This window comes from Nyctereutes procyonoides, unplaced genomic scaffold (assembly GCF_905146905.1).
Source record: "Nyctereutes procyonoides isolate TBG_1078 unplaced genomic scaffold, NYPRO_anot_genome, whole genome shotgun sequence".
Taxonomy (NCBI): Eukaryota; Metazoa; Chordata; class Mammalia; order Carnivora; family Canidae; genus Nyctereutes; species Nyctereutes procyonoides.
In genome coordinates, this window is record NW_026575136.1 from 12,303,077 (window position 1) to 12,318,054 (window position 14,978).

The 14,978-nt window shown below is 48.0% G+C and overlaps 1 protein-coding gene across 6 annotated transcripts in view; it reads left to right on the top strand.

Moving 5' to 3' along the window:
* The window catches only part of LOC129495550 (ly6/PLAUR domain-containing protein 6), a 135,977-nt gene that overhangs the window by 42,484 nt on the left and 78,515 nt on the right, over positions 1-14,978 (top strand). The window contains exon 1 of one of the 6 annotated variants that reach the window (XM_055303182.1): positions 162-343. The exons of the other annotated variants lie outside the window; for them this stretch is intronic. The gene's annotated coding sequence lies outside the window, so the exon portion shown is untranslated. Of the gene's footprint in view, positions 1-161; positions 344-14,978 lie in introns of those variants that run through there. 6 annotated transcript variants of the gene reach the window in all.

Genomic DNA, 14,978 nt, shown 5'->3' on the forward strand with positions numbered 1-14,978 from the left:
AGCCAGCCTCAGTGATGACAGGAGGTAATTAAATTAATGAGTCTGGAGTCAAGAAAATAGGTCTGGGCTGAAGTTATAAATTTGGGAGTTGCTGGTGTGGTATTTAAAGCAGTGGGAGTGCATGAGGTCACTTTGGGCGAGAGCATAGGGTTGGAAGACAAGGCCTTCCAAGACTGCCCCGGGAAATTGCCACGTCTAGCCGGTGGCAGTCAGAACAGGCGGTTATGGAGGAGGGAGGAGAGTAGAAGGACAGCAGGGATGCCATGCTGCAGTGCGTAGGATCCAAGGAAGAATGGTTCTAGAAGCGGAGCGCTCAACCGTGGCCAGTGTTGCAGACGGTCAAGTAAGTTGAGGACTGAACTCTTGAGGTGCACTGAGTAGCACGGACGCCGTCAGTCACGCTTGATGCGAAGGTCTGCTGGTGGAAGCCACACCGGAGTGAGGCAAAAACAGATATTTTTTTTTCCTTCAGGGTGTTTATTGCTTTAGCTGTATACTCCGAACATCAATCCTTTATGTAACTTTTAATTGTGTAACAACATTTATTTTATTTTATTTTTATTTTTATTTTTTTATGTAGCAACATTTAAATTGGCGTTTAATTCTACAGCATAGTGTAAAAGGAATTAATTGGGGTCCCAGTTTCCTAGTTGTTCTGGTCAAAGAAATTGAATTTAGGAAATGCTGGGGGAAATTATTTTCAAGTCCATATATTTACTCTGTAGGATTTTTAAGGAGATCATTTTCACGGTCCCACTCCTGGCCCCACGCAGAAATGAACTGCCTGATACTTGGATTCATGTTGCTTTAAAAGGGCGAAGTATTGAATGAACTTTCTTGGGACATTTAGAATTTCTCTAGCTAATATTGAGGCTAAGTATCCCTCTAGGCTAAAAGACCAGCATCTTTTCTTAAACCTATTACAGGAATCCCAGTAATGGAAAGAAACCAGGGCAGGCAGTGCTTATTTAGTCACATTATTTCAGAAGTTAAATACACTGTTTTGTTGACTTAAATATATAGGTTGAGAGAAAGGTAGGGGAGAAGGGAAAAAGTCTCAAAATTATGCTCAGGTCTTTGGTGTAAGACGTGTTTTGAGATTACGATGCATCATGTTGCTCTGGTCAGCAGCATGGGAAGTACCCGGTACAAGTGTGACTCCTCCATCCTGGAGAGCAGTGGCCACCTGGATGCCGAGTGCCCCACGCTAACTGAGAATGAAGGCACGATCTGAGCACTACCCAGAGCCCAGCAAGCAGTGGATGCCCAAGGGATGTTACATCGAATGGAAAACCCATCCCTGACAATGTCCTTTCTCTTGCTTTCTTTCACAATCTCGGTCCCTTAAGAGACATGATCTGTATTAAATTTCTTATTCCACTTAGGAGATTCTGCGGACAGTTGCGAGGTCAGATCTGTAGTGAGGTTCTTTATACAGTGGTGTCCAGGGGCAGACAGCTGACACCGTGTGTCCTGGACAGGTGGCACACGTTAGGGTTCTGTTACAGGTGGTTAATATTTTAGGATCAAATTTGATTTCATGACATCATTCTAATTTAAAAATATGGTATATGCATTTGTTTGTTTTTTCTTTTCTGCCTGTGCTGGATGACCAAGGCGAGAGCAGCCAGGAGCTTCGTTATTTCAGGCGCTGTGCCAAAGTCTCAGGGCAGGCGGGATGTTCAGCTTAGTTCGGGTAAACTGGAGTCTTCAAGGGTCTAGAAAGACTTGGGGGAGTGTTGGTGACCCATCAGAAGAGCTGTTTCCCGGACTTACTTTAGGGTTTACATTAGATTAGAATCAAAGGGCCTTTGCTCATCTTTCTTTAGATGGGGGTTGGGGTATGTGTGGATTTATTTTGGAGGTGGCTACACCAGCGCTTGCCTTGGTTGCTTGAGAAGTTTTCATCGGCGTAAAAGAACTGTATCTGTAAGTTCCTGTGCATTTGGCATGCGTATTTTTGTTTATTTTTTACACATAGGTGGTCTCAAGTTATATTTTTCTGGGACTTATGAGGCCGAGTCATGGAGCTGTTGGAGATAGATGAGGCTGCGAGTGGGGAGAAACTTAGGTGAGAGGCTTCTTTACCTCTGAAGGTTAGTGGTTGATGAGAATGAGGCCTACTGGGTTTTGGTCACCTACTGAAATGGGGGCCTGCTTTCTGTCTTGGCTCGAGGAAAATAGAGCCCAGAAAACCCATATGCGCTCTTTGACCTTGGAGTCCCAACAACCTCAAGCAAGACTTAGAATGTGTCTTTTCTGAACAGGATCAGAAAAGTGTTGTTCTCCTGTTGGTTCCCTTAAGCTCTTCCGTTTTCTTGCCTCCACCGTGCGCCCCTGTAGGCTCATGGTTACAACTGGCCCCAACACATTGAAATTTCCTCCCAAGTGCCCCAAAGGGCCCATTGGGTTACTATTATCATTGCTGTTATTATTACTATTGATATTATCGCCGAGAGGCGAGGAACTGGCTTTGACAGGTGGGAGGGGGGACCCCAACGAGAGTGTGGCTGAGCTGCCGGGGAGCCCTTGGTCTGAGACACGAGAGCATTGTCTAGGATGCTACTAATGAGAGCAATGTCTTAAGTATGCAAAGCATATGGGATTGGGTGTCTCCTTCCAAAAACGCCACCCCTGCAAAATTACAACTGCTGCATTTTCTTAGCATGTGAGCCGGGTGTTATTTTAGCCTGAGAGGAGGCCGCTGAACTGGAGATCCTGAACACACCTCAACAACTGTGACCCCGGAGAGCGCTGTGAAAACACACGGGGGCTGCTTGCTGGTGTGGAAATCACCTCCGGGCTGAAACAACAGAGGCTGAGGCCGAGCAGCGTCTGCCTGGGCGTGCGGCTTGCCCTGGGTCTGTTTTGGAGACAGACTCCAAATTCGCAGTCCACAACCCGGACAGGGGAAACAGCTCTCCCTCGCTTGGCGATGCCCAAGAGCTTTCTGGCCGCCAGCTCACATTATGCAATCACCTTGCATCTGAATACTAGCGGAATAAATAGAGGTGGAGGGTCCTCGCCAGCCCCTCGCCGCCCCACGCAGACCCCACACCAGCCCCATGCCGACCCCACGCTGGCCCCAGCTTGACTTTCTCCATCGCCTCTGACCTTCTCCTTAGTAGGTGGGGCCCTTCTTATCTGGAAAAACCATGACAGGGATGGTGAGAGAACAAAGGTTTGGGGCAATGGAACCTGCACCCCCATCTGTAAAAGGCTAGTAGCCCTAACTACCCAGGCAGCGTTGCCGGAAGAAGTGAATGCAACTACCTGTGTTATTTAAGCGCAGCGTAAGGATGCGTTGTCCTCAGATGCTCCCTCTGTAAGGGTCTGATGGACACAGCACCGTGCTCACGCGGCTGAGCTCCGTGCTGCGGGCTGCACATGCATGTCCCGGGGGCGGCGGGCAACCTCACCCAAGCCCCCGCGGTTCGCAGGAGCAGGACGCCGATCTGGAATCCCCAGAAGCCACTGTAGAGCCTCTGCCGACCAGCGCCGCTGTCCCCGATGGCTGCTGTCCCTATTCGATTGGTGCAGAACGGGGCACATCCATTTAATTAAATACAGAGCCGCCCAAAGCTGCTGCGCCCCTCTCTCCTGGTTTCCTATAAAGTGTTCACGGTGCGGTCCCCAGGCACCGTGCCTTCCCTCTCCTTTGTCGCTCTGGTGCCTGGAGGAGGCATCAGATCTGACCTCTCCGGGACGTGGTTATGCGTTTACGAGCCGTCCACTGTCGGATTCTATCGTTTTAACCAGGTTTTTTGGCCACTGCTGCTAGGGTGGGTGGTGTCCCCTAGTTTAGGCTCCGGCTCCAGGAAAGGTGAAGAGTGCTCTGCTCCAAATTACGCAGGTGATTTTTCTTTGGCAAAAATAGATGACTTACTGTGTTGTTATTGCTGTTGTTTTTCTTTCTTCCTACCTTTTTTGGGAAATGTGCCGAAAAGATGTGGTCTTTTGGGTCCGTTGTGACGTTTCGGTGCAAGGAGAAGGTGCAGGAGTCGGCCTGCTTTGCTTAATGACTTGAGGAAGCTGCGATGGCTGACCACATCCTGGGGTGCAGCGGGCACCAGGCACCGCGGCTGCTTTATCCGACTTGAAGTAGCCTGCAGGAGCCGGAGCACTGCTCCCAGGTCACAGTGGCCTGGTGGGCTGAGTAACGGTGTGGTGTAGGCCCCTGTCCTCCCGGTCTTCACACCCTCATCTTTGCTTGCTGCCTATGATATTCCTGCCCCAGAGCCCCTCTCGGCCTCTGCCTCCGTCCATTCCACGAGCACCGAGTGTCCTGTGCACAGGTGCCGGGCGGAACCCTGGCGATCCAGTGGGACACAGTGCGTGTCCGCGTTTTCTGCGCACCTCCTAAAGTTGGTGATGCCTGAGTTTCATCCCTTCTTGGGAATGGCTCTCCTAGCTGTGCCTAATTTGTAGGCAGAAAAAAAAAAGCAGCAGCAGGAGAGCTCAGGACAGGGCTCCTTTCACCCCGGGGCCGCTTATATGATCAGATTTTTAATAATAGTGCTTGTCCCGTCGCTTCTCTTTCATTCTCTTGTTTGTGAGTTGTCAACTGAGCATCAGTTTTCACTTATCCCACCTGGGAATATTCTATTCTACTAGTCACTGACTTATTAACAAATATTTTTTGAATGCCTGTTACCTGCAATATACAATACGGATCCTGTTATTGATCAGTGGTTCTTTCCTTTTTTTGTTTTTTTAAGGATTTTATTTATTCATGAGCAACAGAGAGAGAGAGAGAGAGAGAGAGAGAGGGGCAGAGACACAGGCAGAGGGAGATGCAGGTCTCCTGCGGGACTCGATCCCAGGACCCTGGTGTCACACTCTGAGCCCAAGGCAGATGCCCACCCGCTGAGCCCCCCCACCCGGGGCGGGGGGGGGGAGGGGACAAGTGGCTATATTTATTTGTGCAGGTCTTCCTGCGGGAGGGAGGTGGGAAGACGTAGGCTCTGCAGTGGGACTGAGTCCGTGGCTGCCCCTCCGGCTTCCGCAGCTCCTAGGCCACATGTAGGCCCCGGGACCAGCCCCATCGGCCTCTGTGCCCTGGGCTGGCTGTCCTCGGCTCCGGCCCCTTGTTCCCACCTCTGCTGTCGGTCGGCCGTGCGGTACGTCCCCCGCCTCCGAGGGCCTCGAGCCTGCACTTGGTTTTGGCCGCAAGAGCTGGCGGGGGGCTTGCAGGGACTGTGGGTGTGCGGCAGGCACCGATGGCGGGCTCGCTGGGTCTTGTAAGCGGGTGATTCTGGGTGAGGGTGCGGGTGTGAGCCGGTGGTGTTCACGATCCGCGTGGGCTGTGCGAGGAAGGCATTTGATCCCGGACTGACCCGAACCTGCCGTGTCCGGGGCCGTGGGCACTTGGCCGGAGCCGCAGGAGGCCGAGTGGGGTCATCAGGGGACACATTGGGGCTGCAGCCAGCTGGGGGGCAGTGGGCCAGCGGGAGGGGGCGGCGGCCGAGGAGGCCGGGGATGAGCCGCCCATCCCGTCAGCGGCAAGGACGTGGGAACAGAGACTTTGCCGAAGTGAGCCCAGTGCCCGGGAGGGCAGGACCGACGTCCGTTCGAAAATTGATATTTAGGGGGCGCCTGGGGGCTCAGATGGTTGCGTGTCTGCCTTCAGCTCAGGTCCTGATCCCGGTCCCGGCTCGAGCTCTGCGGGGAGTCTGCTGCGCCCTGTCCCTGGGCAGCTCCCCCTGCCTGTGCGCTCCCTCCCGCTCGCTCTCAAATAGATAAATACAAGTCTTTAAAAAGTTGATATTTGAAAAAAAAATTTCTGATTCTGCCTTGAATGGGGTTGAACCCCGATGAGCAGCAGGAGGGTTTGTGCTCGTGAGCGCTCAGTGCCTCCTCTGTGCACCCCTGGCCCGGGGTGAAGGGAGCCCCATCCTGAGCTCTCCTGCTGCTGGTCGGGCCTCGACTCCGTGCAGGGGCTCCCATCAGCTGTGCTCCTTTCGGTGTGGGGACCTCTCACGTCTCTGAGAGGACGGGACTGCTGTCTTCTTGCCTACCTCCGAGTGGGAGCATTAGCTGGGAACCTGAAAATTATTGCTGATATCTGTGATTCAGTGATTTAATTCCTCAAGCCAATAAATACTTATCCAGCACACGCCGCGGAGCGCCAGGTAGGGTTCCAGGTGCCGGCTACGGAGCAGGGAAGCTTCGGTTGTCTGCGGGGCCACGGGAGACAGATGGTGAGCAAAATAAATCAGTAAGTGATAGTGTGTGTTGGAAAGGGACAAGTCAGTCGTGGGAGCGTGAGCTCTCCGTAGAAATAGAGCAAGGCAGGGGGCGGGTGAGGTTTGCCCTCTTAGGTAAGATCAAGGACCGTGCCACTGGCAAGGCCACTGCACAGAATCTCAGTGGAGGTGTGGGGGGGGGCGGCCGTGGGCCAGGGGGAGCACTTGTCCCAGCAGGGGGAGCACTCGACCGAGGGGGAGCACTCAGCCCAGGGGGGAGCATTCAGCCCAGGGGAGAGAGCAGGTGCAGATGCTCAAGGCAGGAGGTCCTGGCCACCTTGAGAGCTCGCCACCGGGGAGCAGGCCGGAGTGGTGGCGGGAGGTCAGGAGGTCAGGAAGAGAATGGAGCTGCACTCCCGGCGGCTTGGAGGCCTCACAACACCTCTGGCTTCCCGCTGAGGGAGAGCGAGAGCCCCAGAAGGTTCTCAGCAGAGGAGATGGCCTTAGCCGATGGCTCTTTTCCAAGGATCACTGCCTGCCGGGTTGAGAAGAAACTCGAGGGGCCCTGGGTAGCAGCAGGGGGACGAGGAGGGGACTTACACACCGTACTCCAGGCAGGAGGGGAGGGGGCGATGAGTCCTGAGAAGGGTCGGAGCCTGGATGCACCTTGAAGACTCGCAGGCGGTCAGGTCCCGAGGGAGGCGGCCAGTCGGGCAGCGGGGGGGCCGTGGCGCTGGAAGGCTGGGCCTCTTCTGATGTCTTGGGAGTCCCCAGCGAAGGGAGGGCGGATCAGCACCAGAGCGCGATGCCAGGGCCGAGCGGGGACGTTTGAGGAGAGGAGAGGACCCACGTGGCCGTGGCCGTGGCCGTGGCCGTGGCCGGAGAAGGTGGGCCCCGAGCCGCTGCTGGGCGTTTCGGGCGGTGGTGTCCGTTGGCCTCTCCCGCTCCACCATCCCGAACCGTCCCACGGAGACACCAGACTCCTTGCTCCTCGTCCGCCAAGTCTTCAGTTCTGTCATTTGGGCCACAGTCCAGGGGAAAGCAAGGCTCGCGGTGAGAAGGTCCTGGCGGAGCTTAAAAATGAGATCTACTTAATAGGAAAAACATGGTCCTGCTAATGGGCATCTGGTTGCTTTCCAGGTCATAAATATATTTTTAGGAATACTTTTGTTAACAAGGGAACTTCTAATTTCCTTAAGTGCAAAGTATTATTATAAATAGGAACTAGGTGTGAAATGGTTCTTCTTACTCTGCAGTCACCTCCCCGATGATCCCGATGATCGTCATTGTGCCGTAGGGATGGTAACATCAGGGCAAAATAGCGCCTGTTTCCCCTTAGGTATGATCAGAATTGCTGAGGTGTAGAATTGATTATTTTCCTATTTCATTAGAAATGGCTTGATCGGGGCGGCCCGATGGCTCAGCGGTTTAGCGCCGCCTTCAGCCCAGGGCGTGATCCTGGAGGCCCGGGATCGAGTCCCACGTGGGGCTCCCTGCATGGAGCCTGCTTCTCCCTCTGCTTGTGTCTCTGCCTCTCTCTCTCTCTGTTTCTAATAAATAAATAAAATCTTAAAAAAGAAATGGCTTGATCGTTCTCCACTGCTGCATCTCCCCCTTACCGTGCCTCCTCCCTCAGGGAGCTCCTCCCCATGCTCTTCTCTGCCTTTTGAACTTCACTCACTGCTTATCACCCTCCCTGAGACCCGACTCCGTGGCCCTAAATCATGTTTGGGAACCTCACCCACAGCAGTCAGCGTCTCGGTCCGGCGGTCCCAACTGTAGCAGAGATCACTGGAGTTTCTAAGTCTTTCAACAGCTTGATTCAAATCTTATATAAAATGTAGTTAGTGTCAGAATGACTTAACCATACACAAATTTTGGTCACACATAAAAACTGTAGGAATTGGAGTGATTTCAGAACGTCTATAGACGTGGAGTTGATACTCAAGTTGGTAGCCTGGTGTAATGCTGCTACTTCATTAATTGGAGAGAAAGCTATGAAAATATTGGGGACTGACCTCCTCTAGAATTCTTGAAGATACACTATGTTTTACTTTACTGCTAATATTGTATATATGGATACATATATAAAATGGTTACAAGGCAATGGGCTTTGATTAGAGAGTCTGTGATGATCTTTTAGAACATTCTCCAAGGAAAATGTTAAGAATAAAAAACTTTGAATGTTAATATCTGGTCATAAAGAAAATACTCCAATGAGTGCTTTGGGGATACTTTTTTATTGTAGTAAAATATACGTAACATAAAATTGATCATTTTAACCATTTTAAAGTGTGCAGTTTAGTAACATTAATTACATTCACGCTGTTGTGCAACCAGCGCTATTTGAATCCTAAACTTTATTTTCCAAAGCCCAGTTAGTGCTCTCTAAATTATATAAAAGTATTAAAAAGTTTTCTGTACCAGCTGACTCACCTCGAGTTTTAATAGGTCAGTAAATGAGTTTTGGGTTAGAAATTATCCAATATGAGTGTTCATTTTGTTGCGATATGTTCGTTTCTTACTAGGCTGAGCTTAACCACATGTTTGGCCTCGTTGGTCATTTGTTAAAATTCAGGTAAGGTGATTGCTTTCACAAGCCTTCCCTTAATCCTTTTATCAAAGACCCGCAAAATTAAAGTCGACATCTGTTAGTTTAACATCAAAGAGACTTGACGATCACGTATATTGCCGCATGTACAGTCCACGGATTAAAGTCAGTTTGGTTTAAAGAGACCCCAAATAAGAGAGGACTAAAGGAAGCCATACGTGGAAGCTAGAATGAAAGAGAACTAATCTTACAAAGCATTATGGGTCCGAGTCTTCCGTGAGCTGTGTAAATACCGTAGAAAGGAATCAGCTTGGCAGATTACAAGGAACTCGGTATACTTTGAGCAAATTTAGAAATTTTCAACTTAAATCCTTGATGGCTTTGCTTTTTGATAACAGTGGTCATGATTTCCTAGCACCTGATGGTGTCTACCAGTAGGTAACACAACTGAGTCTCCCTGCTTATGTTGTGCGTACTATGACCTGCACTTCTTTCTCCACCTATAAAACACGTATTCATCTTTCAGGATTTAAATAAACAAACTGCCTTTTCTTTTGTGAAGACTTCCCAGCTCCTATAGACAAGTCATTGAATCTTCCTTTATGGTCCAATATACTCTGCCCCCCCCAAAAAAAAATCCATATTGTAGCAAACATGATATTAAATTCTCATTTTCCCTATACTGTAAGCTTCTCAGGGAAAGGGGCTGTGTCTTATTTCTACTTGTGTTCCCACCGCAGTTCCTAGCATGCAGCGGAAACCGGTTGAATATTTGTTAACTGACTAAATACATGAACAAATCAATCCAAGCATCCATACTAGAATTTTCATTTTTTGATGGGCCTCAATGGTAAGATGTTCGCATTTCATCTATTAAAGAAATATGCAATATATATATAGGGTCCGATTTTACGTGTCGAGGGAGCAGACATTTCCGTCTGTGACAGAAACTGAAGACAGAGTGTTTTGGTCACAAACTCTTGGACATTTGTCCATGGCTGTAGGAAACTCATGATGGCATCCATATAGAAATTCCCAATTGACTACGTTTGTTTGTCATGGGAATTGAGAAGGCACTAGGGGGCATGTCTCCTTCAAGTCCTTGGTGCCAGAGTGTGACATCAGCTTTGTCCTGTGTAAAGGCCCCACACTGGTCCCAGTCATGGGCGTTGGTTGGAGAAACATTGCACTTGACATGGCGCTTGCCACAGTTGGGTGCTGGGGTTGGCATTGCAGCTGGCATCACAGAGGAAAGAGCACACAGAGAATAGCCTCTCTCCAGGTGTCCCTCTGGATTTCTGGGAGGAGGTAAAGACACTCCCCTCACTCCAGGTGCAAACTTAGCGACCCTCTACCTTCAAGTGGCTTCCTGGGACCCATCCTTTCATTTCCCTTCCCTTTTGCTTTGCTTTGGATTCCTCTTCTGCCCTGAAGGAGAGCTCATGGCGTTCTACGTGGCCGAGTGTGAATAAGTGCCTCATTCTATTCCCTCTGCAGAAACTCAACCGACTGCTCTCACTGGCCCTCCCTGCATGCAACATTCAGAGCAGAAGCATCTGAGAGGCACATTTCTTTCACTAAGCCCCCAGGAGGACAAACCCAGCAAGGACACATTGGATTTATCTGAGTTTAACAGTATTAGTCAGAGAGAAGCCCGCGTGTGCAAAAGAAATTGGCAATTTGGGATAACTAGCAACAGAGTCCTAGTATCAGTCATGTCTGTGGAAGGCTACCATGGTGACCTCCTTGTTAACAAGTCGGGGACTTAACAGGTCTTCTCAGCCAGGCAATTGAGGAGATTTATTTTCTTAGACTGAAATGCCTAGTGAATTCAGTGAAAGCAATTAGACTTGCTCTGTACAGAAATGGAAATTTTTCCTTTCCCATGATTATCAAACAGAGAAATCACAGCTTATTTGTTTGCGCTGTTTCCAGAACAGCTATGAGAAAGGCGGAGGGAAAAGGACTGAATTTTTTCTGGCACAAAAAAAAAAAAAAAAAGGCCACATTTGTCTTTATATGTACAGAGGAGGCAGGGGAGCGGGAGAGGGAGAACGAGAGAGCTACATGCTTTGGAGAGTGGGGTGAGGTTGGGCTCCCTTCTCGAGGTTGGACAGTCGAGGCAGTGCTTGAGTCTAGAACATCACTGCTGTTCCCCAGGTGCTGCTGAATGCATTCATCTTGGCAAAGGATCAAGAATTTCTCCCCAACCTGTAATTAACCAGCATAATTGCCTGTGTTTTCCAAAATGAAAATGTTCTTAAAACCCAATCTATATATTTTAGCCTTTTTAATCTTCTGTAGAAAAAAAAAATAGTATGTGAGCAAAGTCACCGCTTCCTCAAGAATGAAGACTAACCTGAATTTAGTTATAAGGAACGGGGAGTCTTCAGAACAGTAAAGGGAGGGTCATAGGTTTTGCTTCCTATTGCACTTAGTTTTGGAGGATTTTTGTTTCCACTGCAGCTGCCTAGAGTTACCCCCTCTTTATAAAGTGATTTTCACATTTCTCATCTACCATGTGCTTTAAATTGTAATGATGCTTATTGACATGGAAGGGCCTGATTTTCTGCTTTTCACTCATGTCATCCTCTCTTTTTCCACGGCTAGAAACCCCCGTCTCTTGCGGTATGTGGCCTTCAGAGGGTGGAAGCAGGTCCTTTACTATGAGACTCAGTGTCAGTCCTGAGTACCTGCTTTCCAGGTGGAGACTGTGGGCCTTGCTTGTGGGCCTACTCTGGGGCAAACAAAGAGGCAGATAGTGCAGAACTCTGCTTTCTCATTGGGCAGAGAACAACACTCAGAAAATACATATTTTAGAACACATCTGAAGCCTAATGGAATTTCTGTAAAGGGAAAGAATGGGTGTAAGCCCTGAATGGGGGGTTCTGGTGGAGCAGCACTAAGGCCCCTTTCTGTGTGGCAGCTTGCAACCAAGCAGCAGATGGCTGCATGCAGTCCTACTGCGCTTTGGCTACCTGTTGAGTAGAAGCGATGAACTACATTGAAAATGTGGGCAGACGTGTTTTCTCAAGACTTACTCTCTCCTAATCACCTTTGCAGGTAATGCACAAAACTGAGGCTTTTCTTGCTTCTCAAGACTTGTGTGTCCTGGAAAGGCTGGGACTGTAGTGGGTGACTGATGAGTCCACCTGGAAAAAGTCTCAGTACACCCGGCATGATGGTGACATTGTCCCTTTAGCAACATTGAGGTGCTCTTCCAGAAAGCCAACTACTTCTTCAGAGATTCTCTTTAAAAAAAAAATGATTCTAGTATAGTTATATACTAGAATATTATATTCGTTCCAGGTATACAATATAGTAATCCAGTTCTATATACTACTCAGTGCTCATCACGATAAACGTACTTTTAATCCCCATCACCTATCACCTATTTCACCCATCCCCCCCACACGCCTCCCCTCTGGGAACCATCAGTTTGTTCTCTATAGTTAAGAGTCTGTTTTTTGGTTTGTCCCTTTTTTTCTTCATGGACAGTTTTGTTTTTTGAATTCCACATATGAGTAAAATCATGTGGTATTTGCCTTCCTCTGACTTATTTCACGTAGCATTATGCTCTCTAGCTCTATCCATGTCATTGCAAGTGGCAAGATTTCATTCTTTTTTTATGGCTGAATAATACTACATTGGGTATATACCTCTTCTTCTTTACCCATTCATCTATCAATGACACTTGGATTACTTCCATAATTTGTCTATTGTAAATAATGCTGCAATAAACATAGGGGTGCATGTATCCCTTTGATTTAATGTTTTTGTATCCTTTGGGTAAATATTCAGTTGTAAGATTACTGGGTCATATGGTAATACTATTTTTAATTTTTAGAGGAACCTTCATACTGTTTTCCACAGTGGCTGCACCAATTTGCATTTGTAGCAACAGTGCATAAGGGCTCCTTTTTCTTTACATCCTCACCAGCACTTGTTGTAGCTTATGTTTCTGATTTTAGCAATTCTGGCAAGTGTGAGGTGATATCTCATTGTGGTTTGGATTTGCATTTCCCTGATGATAGCAATGTTGAGCAGAGGTTCTCTATTTTTTATATTAACTTTCAGTTCCCGTAGGAACACCTGAACAAAATGTTTCTTGAAAGGAATAAAATCAAGGACCAATATTTGGATTGAGTGTGGATAGTGGGAGAGGGAAGAAAATATTTTAATACTTCTAACTATGAATTTAGTCTTCTTCATGCTTCTCTTTTAGGCCAAATCATTTTGAGTAATAAAGGTCCTTTGTTGGGTTGCAGATGGAAGGAAGCCAGCCGGTGTCCAATTCCAGGTCTTTTCTCACCTTGCCCTTTATTCGAATAGCTCTGACCAGTGTCTAGATTCATTCTTTGAGCTCCGTAATAAATGTTCACTTAAGATTTACTACATGCAAGGCACTGTATTAGATGCTGGTGATGCAGAGATAAATAGCTTGCAGGCCGGAGGAGCTCTTGGTTGGGTGTGGAGGCAGGCCTGCCTACGGTAGCTCTAGCACTGCACCCCTGAGAGTGGTCCTCAGGGAGCTCGGAGGAGGGAGCCTCTCAGTGAGAAAAGAGTGGGGGAGAGTTCTCATGTGGGAACCTGCTTGGGCTGAGCTACCAGGATGAATATTCACCAGGCAGATAATGAGATGAGACACTCCCAGACAGGGAGACAGAAGTAGACAGACTAGAGAATGGAGAGGGAGCTGAAAGTACAGACAATGAGATAAACTGAGAATCTGGGAAGACAGCCTTTTTCAAGCATCTTTGAAGTACCTTTCCAATCATCTTTGCGTGTAGTGTACAAGACCAAGACGCATCCTTCAGTTACCTTTGACCCAAGGAAGGTGGGTTCTAGATGCCATTTGGCCTTGGTGTGACACTAAGGAGTTTGGGTTCCTTCTAAGGATTTGATAGGGGGTGTTGGAGCATGTAGAGTAAAATCACATGTCCATATTTTCATTTTGGATTGTGTTAAGTTATAAATGAGTGAACTTAAACTGCCTTATGCTCAAAGAGAATTTTTCCCCTCTCTCATAAGTGGGAGATCTGGGGTAGGGAGGGTTTCTGGCTTTAGGTACAGTGAAATCCAGGGGTGAAAGTGTTGTTATCAGGGCCCTGTCTCTCTGTGCCTTTCTCTCCACAAGCCTCTGTCATTTCTCCTCTTGATTATCTTTGAGCGCCTCTTTTACACAAATTGACTTGATTCTTAGGAGCCTTCTTCACATGTTAACAAAGATGGATGCGGGTATCTTTAGATATTTTATATATATACATAGAGTAGCAATATAGGGGATGAACCCCAGGCAGACGTCCTGGGGACTTCTCTGGCTTGGTTGACCACAAGCCCATTCCTAAACCAATCTTTGTAGCTAAGGAGATATATAATCCATCTGGGTCTGGGTCAGATGCCATTCCCTTTACAGGCATTGGGGGAATTAACCTGTAATTCCCTAAACTACTTGGAATGGGCTTCCCATTTGGCATAGGAATCTGTGAGCTACAGAAAAAAAAAAGGCAGTAGGAAAGTAGCAGAAATTCTACTAACTGCATTCTGCTAGAATATAGAGGAAGAATGGAAAAGAAAACAGGGAAGAGAATAAAATTGAAATACTCTTTCTTCTAGGTGTTTCTGAATGACTTCGATTTTATTTAAATAATTAAATATGCCAAACTACCTTTCTCTCACCAACCACCCCTGCTTTTTTTTTAAGCTGCTAAACAAAAGGGGATTAAAAGTTCAAGTGAACTTCAGTGGAAATAGTGTGTAAATTGACACAGTGTACCACACACACAAATAGGATTAACCTGGTGCAGCTTCCTGCAGCATGTGTTACACATGAATTCAGACAACACATTGGCTTGATATGAAAACAGATGAATATATTATAGAGCAGAATGTAATGGACAGTGTAAAGAAAAGGAAACATGAGGTATCAATGTAATGTAGACTTCCTACTTTGTGTTGGATCTCAGTCCCCCTTGGGTAGGCATTTTTTCCTCTGCAGTTGGGTTAGTTAAGAAGAGAAGATTGAGAAGTCCTGGGCTCCACCTTCCTGGATTCAGGAAAGCCACACACAATGAAGTCCTCATGCAAATGACGTGTCAGGAGACTATGTCTGGGAATTGGGTAATGCCCATGGAATTTTGACACCTCAACAGCAGGGTTTAGGGGGTGGGAGGTGGAGGAGACAGGGGTGTTGATGGGAGAGGGAAGGCGGAGGGTGGGGGGTGAGTCCTGTAATTCTTGCC